Below are 11769 nucleotides of genomic sequence, written 5' to 3'. Positions count from 1 at the left end.
ATTATTTGCTGCTATTTTTATAATCATCATTACCATTTCATGATTGAGAGTGATGTTGCATTCAGATGCATTCAGATGTTCAAATATATGGGTATTATATTAGTCTTTATTACAGGTCCAAGAAGAACCACTTCAAACTGTGGAGTTGAATTTATAATTTTAAAGGCTTTTGAATGTTTTTATATTCTTACACATAGTCTTCAGTGGGTGACAGGCGGAGTTGCAGGCTGACAGGAAACACGTCTGCAGGGCATGCTTTTGCAGAAGTGAAACCGAAAGCAGAGTGAGTGCAAGCCAAAGAGTAGGGTGTTTATTATGCATTTATCTTTGATTTAAGCTTTAAGTAGTTGGATTAGATTGAATCAGTTGTTTATACATTTTACATAGAAGTTAAGATCATTACACACAGGATGGTCTTAGCCTGGTTGCCTAAGTTGAGGTCAACTAAGGTGCAGAGAGCATCTGCGCACAGACAGAGGTGACATACACATACAGACACAAATAGTGAGAGGTCATGACACGTACGCAGTACACAGCATGCACGCGCCCCTGCACGTGCACACACACACAGACTTATTTAGTAGGTAAGAGTTTATGACTGCAAAGTTGTGCATGAGTGACATTTTGTGCAGAACGTGGACCTGATGTCCCAGAAGATAAGCGACAGCGAAGACAGCTGACAGGAAGCACTTGGCGTCGACCCGAAGAAGATGTTCTGTTTTAGACTATGTTAAGAGTCATTGTGGTTTTGGAGTGACGTATGCTTTGTTTAAATCTGCCTAGCAACAGAAAAGGGGGGCTGTACTATCTTAACCCTATAAAACCGTTGTCTGAATATGGTAAAGCAGTTCAATACTGATTGGGTTGTTGAACTCACACATGTGTAATTCATTAAAATGCCGTCTAAATTGTACACGCCTGGATCTGTGGTTTTTATGGATTCCTCTCTCAATATTTGAACCCTAACATCAGCAACAGTCCAAATGTTCAACAGCTCTGTTAGAGGCATCAAAGTTGGTCGGATTTCACTAACAAAAGGATGATTTGATAGGATGGTTTCTATACCCAGGTTTTCTGTGTGTATATAAGGTTCAAAGGTTGTGGAAACTGGCAACATTAGAAAGTGTCTAATGTGTCTTGCCTGAGAACCTAGAAGTTGTCACATGTTAATCACACCTCTACAGTGTGAATACTGGACTGGGTGTGGACGGGATGCCATGGTAACATCACACAACAACAATTATTCAAACATTAAGCAAGGCATTTTATTCCAGTGATGGCAGCCACCACAGCAAACAAACAAACAAATAGAAAACAAATTCATTCATAAATGTTTTTATAACATTCTTGTCTGCAGCCTCAGCCCCAACATTTTAAATCATGATCCTCTGATACATTTCTAGGGTCATCATAACATTTTCATTCTCATAGAGGTAAAAATGATTGCCTTAATAGGCAACATATTTGTCCAACTCACTGATGAAATTAGTGTCAAGAGATTTATCAGGAAAAAACAGTATGTAGTACTCTTGGTGGTGCTGTCACGTGGTGTTCGCTCGCTTTGTGGTAGAGTATCACTTCCTGTTCCTGCTCAAACACAGTGGTGTTTCTGAGTAGCTTTTCTGCTTAGCAATTTAATTAAAAACTTTTAGATACATTCCTTCTTCATAGTATAATCTTCACGTGCTTCATCTGAAGCACCCTTTCTGTGTACTCACTACCTAGTTTATAGCCAAAGTATTCACTCACTGTCTCTGTACTGTTTCGCTAGCTTAGCTTAGCTCGTAGCCGACTCGTTAGCACCATGGCTACTTCACCTGTCCCTCCTGCACTTTCCTGCTCATTGTGTCAGATGTTTACGTACTCCTCGGCCTCCTTTAGCAGTAATGATACCTGTAACAAATGTAGCATATTTGCAGCTCTGGAGGCCAGGATTACTGAATTGGAGACTTGGCTTCGCACCCTTCATTCACCCGTAGCTAGCCAGGCCCCTGTAGCTGGTGCAGCCAAAGATAGCGTAGGCCCCGCTAGCTGTTCCCCGGCAGACCCCAAGCAGCTAGGGAAAGAGGGCGGCTGGGTGACGGTGAGGAGGAAGCATAGTCTTAAACAGAAGCCCCAGGTACACCACCAACCTATTCATGTGTCTAACCGTTTTTCCCCACTCGGCGACACACCCGCCGGGTGTCAAACTCTGGTAATTGGTGATTCTGTTCTCAGACACGTGAAGCTAGAGACACCGGCAACCATAGTCAATTGTCTTCCAGGGGCCAGAGGAGGCGACATTGAAGGAAATTTAAAACTGCTGGCTAAGGGTAAACGTAAATACAGTAAGGTCATAATTCACGTCGGCAGTAATGACACCCGGTTACGCCAATCGGAGGTCACTAAAATCAATATTGAATCGGTGTGCAACTTTGCCAAAACAATGTCGGACTCTGTAGTTTTCTCTGGTCCCCTCCCCAATCAGACCAGGAGTGACATATTTATCCGCATGTTCTCCTTAAATTGCTGTCTGTCTGAGTGGTGTCCCAGAAACGATGTGGGCTTCATAGATAATTGGCAAACCTTCTGGAGGAAACCTGGTCTTGTTAGGAGAGACGGCATCCATCCCACTTTGGATGGAGCAGCTCTCATTTCTAGAAATATGGACCAATTTATTAAACCCCCTAAAATATGACTATCCAGAGTTGGGACCAGGAAGCAGAGTTGCAGTCTTACACGCGTCTCTGCAGCTTCTCTCCTCCTGCTACCCCCCCAAAAACCCATCTCCATTGAGACCGTGTCTGCTCCCAAACGGACAAAAAACAAACTAAAAACCAGCAATAAACAATTTAAACATAAAAAATCAAAAAGAAAGAACAATACAGTATCCACATCTGAACCAAAGAGTAAAACAATGTGGATTATTAAATATTAGGTCTCTCTCCTCCAAGTCTCTGTTAGTACATGACTTAATAATTGATCAACAAATCGATTTACTCTGCCTTACAGAAACCTGGTTGCAGCCGGATAATTATGTTAGTTTAAATGAATCAACACCCCCGAGTCATTCTAACTACCAGAAACCTCGAAGCACAGGCCGAGGGGGCGGTGTGGCAGCAATTTTTCACACCAGCCTATTAATCAACCAAAGACCCAGACAGACTTTTAATGCATTTGAAAGCCTGATGCTTAGCCTTGTCCACCCCAGCTGTAAAACTCAGAAACCAGTCTTACTTGTTACCATCTATCGTCCACCTGGGCCTTACACAGAGTTTCTCTCTGATTTCTCAGACTTTTTATCTGATTTAGTGCTCAGCTCAGATAAAATAATTATTGTGGGTGATTTTAACATCCATGTAGATGCTAAAAATGACAGCCTCAACATGGCATTTAATCTGTTATTAGACTCAATTGGCTTCTCTCAAAATGTAAAAGAACCCACCCACCACTTTAATCACACTCTAGATCTTGTTTTAACATATGGCATAGAAACTGAACATTTAACAGTGTTTCCTGAAAACTCTCTGCTGTCTGATCATTTCCTGATAACATTTACATTTACAATAATTGATTACACAGCAGTGGAGAGTAGACTTCATCAAAGTAGTGGTAGTAGTAGTAGTAGATGTCTTTCTGAAAGTGCTGTAACTAAGTTTAAGAATATAATCCACCCACTGTTATCATCTTCAATGCCCTGTACCAACATAGAGCAGAGCAGCTACCTGAACACTACTCCAACAGAGGTCGATTATCTTGTTAAAAATTTTACCTCCTCACTACGTACGACTCTGGATACTGTAGCTCCTGTGAAAACTAAGGTCTCAAATCCGAAGTACCTGACTCCGTGGTATAATTCTCAAACACGTAGCCTAAAGCAGATAACTCGTAAGCTGGAGAGGAAATGGTGTGTCACAAATTTAGAGGATCATCATTTAGGCTGGAGAAATAGTTTGCTGCTTTATAAGAAAGCCCTCCGCAAAGCCAGAACATCTTACTATTCGTCACTGATTGAAGAAAATAAGAACAACCTCAGGTTTCTCTTCAGCACTGTAGCCAGGCTGACAAAAAGTCAGAGCTCTACTGAGCCAACAATCCCTTTAACGTTAACTAGTAATGACTTCATGAACTTCTTCACTAATAAAATTTTTATCATTAGAGAAAAATTTACCAATAATCATCCCACAGATGTAATATTATCTACAGCTACTTTTAGTACCATCGATATTAAGTTAGACTCTTTTTCTCCAATTAATTAATTCTTCAATCTTAAATATGACCAACCTATCTCTAATAATCGGCTATGTACCACAGGCCTTCAAGCTGGCTGTAGTCAAACCTTTACTCAAAAAGCCATCTCTAGACCCAGCTGTCTTAGCTAATTATAGCCAATCTCCAACCTTCCTTTCATATCAAAAATCCTTGAAAGAGTAATTGTCAAACAGCTAACAGATCATCTGCAGAGGAATGGCTTATTTGAAGAGTTTCAGTCAGGTTTCAGAGCTCATCACAGCACAGAAACAGCTTTAGTGAAGGTTACAAATGATCTTCTTATGGCCTCTGACAGTGGACTCATCTCTGTGCTTGTCCTGCTAGACCGTAGTGCAGCGTTCGATACTGTTGACCATAATATCCTATTAGCGTGATTAGAACATGCTGTAGGTATTACAGGTACTGCACTTCAGTGGTTTGTATCATATCTATCTAATAGACTCCAATTTGTACATGTAAATGGAGAGTCCTCTTCACCCACTAAGGTCAATTATGGAGTTCCACAGGGTTCAGTGCTAGGACCAATTCTATTTACATTATACATGCTTCCACTAGGCAGCATCATTAGAAGACATAGCATAAATTTTCACTGCTATGCAGATGACACGCAGCTCAATCTATCCATGAAGCCAGGTAAGACACACCAATTAGTTAAACTGCAGGAATGTCTTAAAGACATAAAGACCTGGATGGTGTTAAGGTTCAAAGTTGGAGAAAAGGAGTACGGAGGGCTCACAAGCAAATAACAACTCTGGTCCGGAAGATGTCATCAAAGCGAAGATTTATTGTTTACACGCGTGGAGTCCGAAGCTGGGCAAAGTCAGCAATCGAACTGAACTTAAAATACTTAGACAAAGGTTTTATAGGGTTGAGACAACAAAGCCCCCCTCTTTCACAAAAATAGACAAAGTACAGCTTACGTCACTTAAACCACAACATGTTCCGTGAACTTTAACATAGTTTTAAAGAACATTGTCTTCAGGTCGGTGCTTCCCCTCAGCTCGTCTTCGCTGTCGCTTCCCTCTGGGACATCTGTTGCACTTCCTCTAAGTACTTCGGCACAATTCTGCATTTGCAGCAAAAATACATCTCCACTTCTGCCCTACCAAAATAGATCTGTTATGGTGTGTGTGTGTGTGCGTACGTGCGGCGGCGCGCATGCTGTGTACTGCGTGCGTGTCATGACCTCTCACTATTTGTCTGTCTGTACGTGCAGAGTTTGCATCTGCTTTCTGAACCTTAGTTGACCTCAACTTAAGCAACCAACCAGGCTAAGGCCATCCTGTGTGTAATGATCTTGACTTATATGTAAAATATATAACAACTGTTTCAGTCTACCACAACTACTTAAGGCTTAATCCGCAGTATGCATAATAAACACCCTGCTCTTCACTTGCACTCACTCTGCTTTCGGTTTCACTTCTGCAAAAGCATGTAACTTCCTGTCCCTGCAGTCAGCTTCTCACCCACTGAAGACTTCAGTATAAGAATATAAAAACATTCGAAAACCTTTAAATTTTAGAACAACCTGTAATAAACATGTTAATATTTGATTATGATAACCCCTGTAATACAAATTATAACCTAATGCCAGCACTTCAATAAATGCTTGGATGAAATGATAATTAATGCAATGATAAAGATGATGGTTATGAACAGTAACCCTAAAATAATTCCTATAATTCTACAATGGCCGCTAACTTTCTGCTTCTTAATTCAGATCAAACTGAGGTTATTGTACTCGGCCCTGAAAATCTTAGAAATATGGTATCTAACCAGATTCTTACTCTGGATGGCATTACCTTGGCCTCCAGTAACGCTGTGAGGAACCTTGGAGTCATTTTTGACCAGGACATGTCCTTCAATGCACATATTAAACAAATATGTAAGACTGCTTTCTTCCATTTGCGCAACATCTCTAAAATTAGAAATATCCTGTCTCAGAGTGATGCTGAAAAACTAGTTCATGCATTTATTACTTCCAGGCTGGACTACTGTAATTCTCTATTATCAGGATGTCCTAAAAACTCCTTGAAAAGTCTTCAGTTAATCCAAAATGCTGCAGCAAGAGTACTGACAGGGTCTAGAAAGAGAGAGCATATTTCTCCTGTTTTGGCTTCCCTTCATTGGCTTCCTGTTAAATCCAGAATTGAATCCAAAATCCTGCTCCTCACATACAAGGTCTTAAATAATCAGGCCCCATCTTATCTTAATGACCTTGTAGTGCCATATCACCCTATTAGAGCACTTCGCTCTCGCTCTGCAGGCCTACTTGCTGTTCCTAGAGTATTTAAAAGTAAAATGGGAGGGAGAGCCTTCAGTTTTCAGGCCCCTCTTCTGTGGAACCAGCTTGCAGTTTGGATTCAGGAGACAGACACTATCTCTACTTTCAAGATTAGGCTTAAAACTTTCCTTTTTGTTAAAGCATATAGTTAGGGCTGGACCAGGTGACCCTGAATCCTCCCTTAGTTATGCTGCAATAGACGTAGGCTGCCGGGGATTCCCATGATGCATTGAGTTTTTCCTTTCCAGTCACCTTTCTCACTCAGTATGTGTTAATAGACCTCTCTGCATCGAATCATATCTGTTATTAATCTCTGTCTCTCTTCCACAGCATGTCTTTATCCTGTTTTCCTTCTGTCACCCCAACCGGTCGCAGCAGATGGCCGCCCCTCCCTGAGCCTGGTTCTGCCGGAGGTTTCTTCCTGTTAAAAGGGAGTTTTTCCTTCCCACTGTCGCCAAAGTGCTTGCTCATAGGGGTCATATGATTGTTGGGTTTTTCTGTATTTATTATTGTGCGATCTACTGTACAATATAAAGCACCTTGAGGCGACTTTTGTTGTGATTTGGTGCTATATAAATAAAATTGAATTGAATTGAATTGAATTAGTAGCAAAGCACTGGTTGTATCTATGAGTTCTAAAAGTATCAGAACTTATTGTTCAAATAAAGATAATTCAGGGAGTATTGATGTAATGTTTAGCTTTAACTCTATTGCATTTAACTGTACTTTAAGTGTATGTCATGACATAACGATAACCAAATAACATGTAAGTTTGTCACGTTTCATTGGTAGAGGAGCCTAGAATAGTTTTTTTTTTTTTTTTTTTTTGGGGTGTATATTTGTGTAAAATTGCATTGTGAATGCTGTTTAGCGGAAATTGTCTTCCAAAAACAGCAGACGAACCAACTAATCTGCTGAAAAGAGGTTGTAGAAGCTAAAGTTTGCAAAAAATGGATTGATTTTAGAGCGTACAGTGAAGAATGTCAAGAACTGCTGCCCATCTCAGTGGGTCAAACCATTTCGAATTGCAAGAAGAGATATGATGAGAGGAAAAAACATGCAGGGTGCAGAAGAAGCTGAACTGTCTGCTGAAAACAGGTGAAGCTGAAATCATAAAAACTTTGCAGAATTGTAATAAATGAGCAGAAATGTTAAACAATGAAAACAGTCAGTTTAAAAAAGCTGAACAGGCTGAAGTTCCTTTAAAAGTACTATTTGTTGAATGGTGAGAAAGTGGCAGAACATGTAGACAAGCAGGAAAGCAGTAGATAAACTAAACTAAACAGTCAGCAGAAAAACTACAGTGGTGCTGAAGGTGTACTGTGTGCTGAAAAGAGGTGAAGCTGAACTTTCTGCAGAAAACAAGTAAAGAAGCTAAACATTCTGTTGAAAATTGTGTTATTATAAAGGCTACACTGAAGTGTTTCACAAAAGCACAGGGAAAGTGAGAAGGGAAGAATGCAACAGCCAGGGGTGAGATTCGAACCTGCCCCACCTGGTCTCAGGGTAGCTGGTAACCTCAGTGAGCCAAACTGCTTCGCATCCCAAAAAGAGATATGATAAGAGAAAAAACTTGCAGAGTGCAGAAGCAGCTGAAAAATTTGCTGAAAAGAGGTGAAGAAGTTGTACTGTCTGCTGAAAAGAAGAGAAAATGTTGTACTTTCTGCTGAAAACAGGCGAAGAAGATGAACGGTCTTCTGAAATGAGTCGTAGAAGCTAAACTGTTTGCAGAACAGATGTCTTTTCAATTTCACCCTCATTAAAAGTGATTGGTTTTTGAGTCTGGGTAAGCATTCAACTGTTTGTTGGACCTTAGATGGGACACACACCACATTACCACGTATGAGTCTTTGTCTGCCCTTTGAAAGTGGAATAATATTTGCAAATGGTATGCATTTTGGGATCAGCTGTCTCTCCAGAAGGTTCAGATCATGCAGTTTAGCTGGAATATTCTGCAGTTCTAAACCAATGATAGCAGTAAGCCTTGGCATTTGTCCACTTTTGAGGGAACTGTAACACAAGTGACAGATATACTCCTTTTTTCTCTCAACAGGAAATCATTACATGCTTCATCACTAGGGATGGGTATCGTTTAGGTTTTATTCGGTACCGGTGCCAAACCGGTACATGTGAAATGGTGCCGGTGCTTAAATGGTGCTCGAACCGGTGCTTAAAGAATGGAAAACACAAACTTTGTCCAAAAACCTCTCATGTTTACCTTTTTTTTGTAAAATGATATCAATGTTAGCCTTTTCTGCAGCTATAGGGCATATACGGTATCACTCTTGGCTGGAAGCAGTGCTTAAACAATGGATAATACACAAACTTTGTCAAAAAACCTTTCATGTTTAGCTGTTTTCCACTTTTCCTTTGGTCATTCTAGCCTTTTTGGCCAGGGAGAAGGGAGTATCTGCCATCAAACAAGAAGACCGCCTGTAACTGGGACGGTGTTTGCTAGTTCACCTACATGCATTAATTTAATAACGTGGTTAGCCTACTCAACGTAAATTACACACGAACAACATTAAGCTACTCGCCCAGAGAAGTACGGCTGCTGCTGCCATCATCATCCGTCATCATTTCTGCTACACTGGCAGGGCTAGGGGCCAGGACTCTACTCTTCGGGTTCTTAAGGGATGTTGCTAAATCCGGGTCCGATAACAAGCACCACACCTGCAGTAGATGTGCTCGATGTGAGGTCTCGCAGCAAGCTATCAAATACGGTGCATTTCTCGGCTTTTAAAAAAATGCTATGTGTTGCCAGGTTCGTCGTCAAATTCGAGGTGTTACCTCCTTTGCACAGTATCACAGTATCACCTTAAAGCACTTGTTGCAGGCTGCTGAGTTTGCATCTTTTGCTGTGAAGTACAGCCAGACTTTTGACCGCTTCGCCTTGGGCATTTTTAATCGGCAGTTCTGCTCTAAAAGAATGTATGTACCTGGGCCTGCCTACTATCCTTGCAAAGGTAAAATGATTGGCTAGAATCCAAAAGTGTATGACATCCCAAGAAAAACAAAGCACCGAAATAAAGCATCAAATGTACGCTGCTTTTCGGTCTGGTTACTACCATTTATGTCAGAACCAGTGCCATAATGGCACCGGATACCGGTACCCATCCCTATTCATCACACATATGAACAAATTTACTAATTAGAAACTGTTGAGCTACAGTTTGATGTTTTGAGTAATTTGTTCTTTTGCAGCTGATTAGGAAAAGTGTCAGGGTTCCTAGGTGATTGACCCAGTATTTTCAATTTTGTCAGGTTCAGTTTATTTCCCACGTTCATGTTTCTCACTACCTGTTTTCTGTGCCAGCACATTGCCTGTGTATTGTGTTCCAGCTATTCCCATGTGTCATTAGTCAGATTAAGTTCAGCTGTGTACGCACTCACTCATCATCCAGCATGTATTTAAGTTATTTCCACCCCTATTAGTTAGCCAACACCCACACCTGTGCCAGCTCCGAGGACAAGGGCAGCTCTGACTCAGTCCACTCCTGCACCCGTTCTTGTTCCTTGGGTGTCCAGCCACCTCCCGTGCCTGTCCCAGCGCCCAGGCTGAGGGCGCCCAGGGTCCAACCTGACCCCCCTAGAGGCTCAGTTGAGGCTCTCCAGCCAATGTCCTCACGGTCTGAAGGCTCGGAAGATCTACCCTGTCCACCCGCCAGTTCACCACTTCTACCCCCTCCTTATCCACTCCCTAGCTCAATCCCTAGTTAGGCTGATCTGATTCCAGCTCAAGCACCAGATTTGCTAGCCCAGGCTGTGGCACTGTCACCATCTTTAGCTCTGCCAGTAGCTCCGCCAGCCTCAGCTCAGCCATTAGCTCTGCCAACCTATGCTCATCCATTAGCTTCTCCAGTCCAGTCAGTTCACTCGCCTGCTGTTCAGCTTCCATTCTGGTCAGTTCACTCACCTGCTGTTCAGCTTCCGGTCCAGTCAGTCCGCTCCTCAGCCAGGGGTTTCCGCACCCGCTTGCCCGGCCACTCTGCAGCCAGGGGTTTCCGCACCCACTGGCCCGGCCACTCCGCAGCCAGGGGTTTCACCACCTGCTGGCCCCGCCTGTCTTCAGCCAGGGGTTTCCGCACCCGCTGGCCCTGCCCGTCTTCAGCCAGAGGTTCCCGCACCTGCTGGCCCTGCCTGTCTTCAGCCAGAGGTTCCAGCACCTGCAGCTGCTCCTCCGTCACCACCGGCTTCCACGCTGTTGCCTGTAGCTGCTCCTCCGCAGGCTCCCAAAGTGTCGTCCTCAGCTGCTGCTCCGCCGCAGTCTCCTTATCCACACCGGATTCATTGTTAGCGGCCACCTTTCAGGCCGCTGACTGGACCTCGTTGCCGGCGTGGTCGTCCTCCGGACCTGCTCAGACCTCTGCTCCTGGCCGCCGCCCAGCACACAATGCACCCGACCCCTATGGCGCCTCCTGCGGGTGGTGGGCCTGCGGGAGGATGGGCCCATGTCTCCTCTTCGGGCTGTGCCCGGCGGGCCCCATGGACTAAGGCCCGCCACCAGACGCTCGCCCTCGGGCGCCTCCCGGGCCTGGCTCCAGGGCGGGGCCCGGTAACCCTATCCCGGGCAGGGTAAACTGTTCCCTCGATATTCTCTTGATAAGGGTCTTCTGAATCGCTCTTTGTCTGGTCCCTCACCCAAGACCAATTTGCCATGGGAGACCCTACCAGGGGGAAAAAACCCCCAGACAACATAGCCCCTGGGATCCCTGGGACACACAAACCCCTCCACCACGATAAGGTAGTGATTCACGGAGAGGACTTTAAAAAAATATATGATAAATTTATTGCAGCCAATATTAAGGCCTAATTAAAAAATGTAGTATGCTGATAACTTCTTTGTAGATCATTTAATGATAAAAACTGAAATGAGTGCTGTATCTGTGGTGTTTTTCAGTCATCAACAAAAACTTTAATTAGGACCTTAATTTGAAGCGCAGTTTTCAGAAAGTGACTTAATTTGATGAAGGCAAAGAGGCTTTTGAAATCCAAAAGACCCTACGTGAAGAATTAATTGTCCTTAAACTGCTGATCTTGAGCCACTCTAATGTGAAACAACAAACAACGAACAAAGTCAGGGACATCTGTAGGTCTGGAAAGGTTTATACAGACCTTTCTAAGGATTTGTGGACTCCTGTAAACACAACCCCTCACAGAAGTTGTAGGTGAAAAGACCAAAAACAGTGACTGGCCAAAAAGAACTCCTTAATGTGAGAAACCCTTTCTCACAT

The sequence above is a fragment of the Oreochromis aureus genome, linkage group 10 (assembly GCF_013358895.1).
Source record: "Oreochromis aureus strain Israel breed Guangdong linkage group 10, ZZ_aureus, whole genome shotgun sequence".
Taxonomy (NCBI): Eukaryota; Metazoa; Chordata; class Actinopteri; order Cichliformes; family Cichlidae; genus Oreochromis; species Oreochromis aureus.
This window is presented reverse-complemented; position numbering follows the sequence as displayed.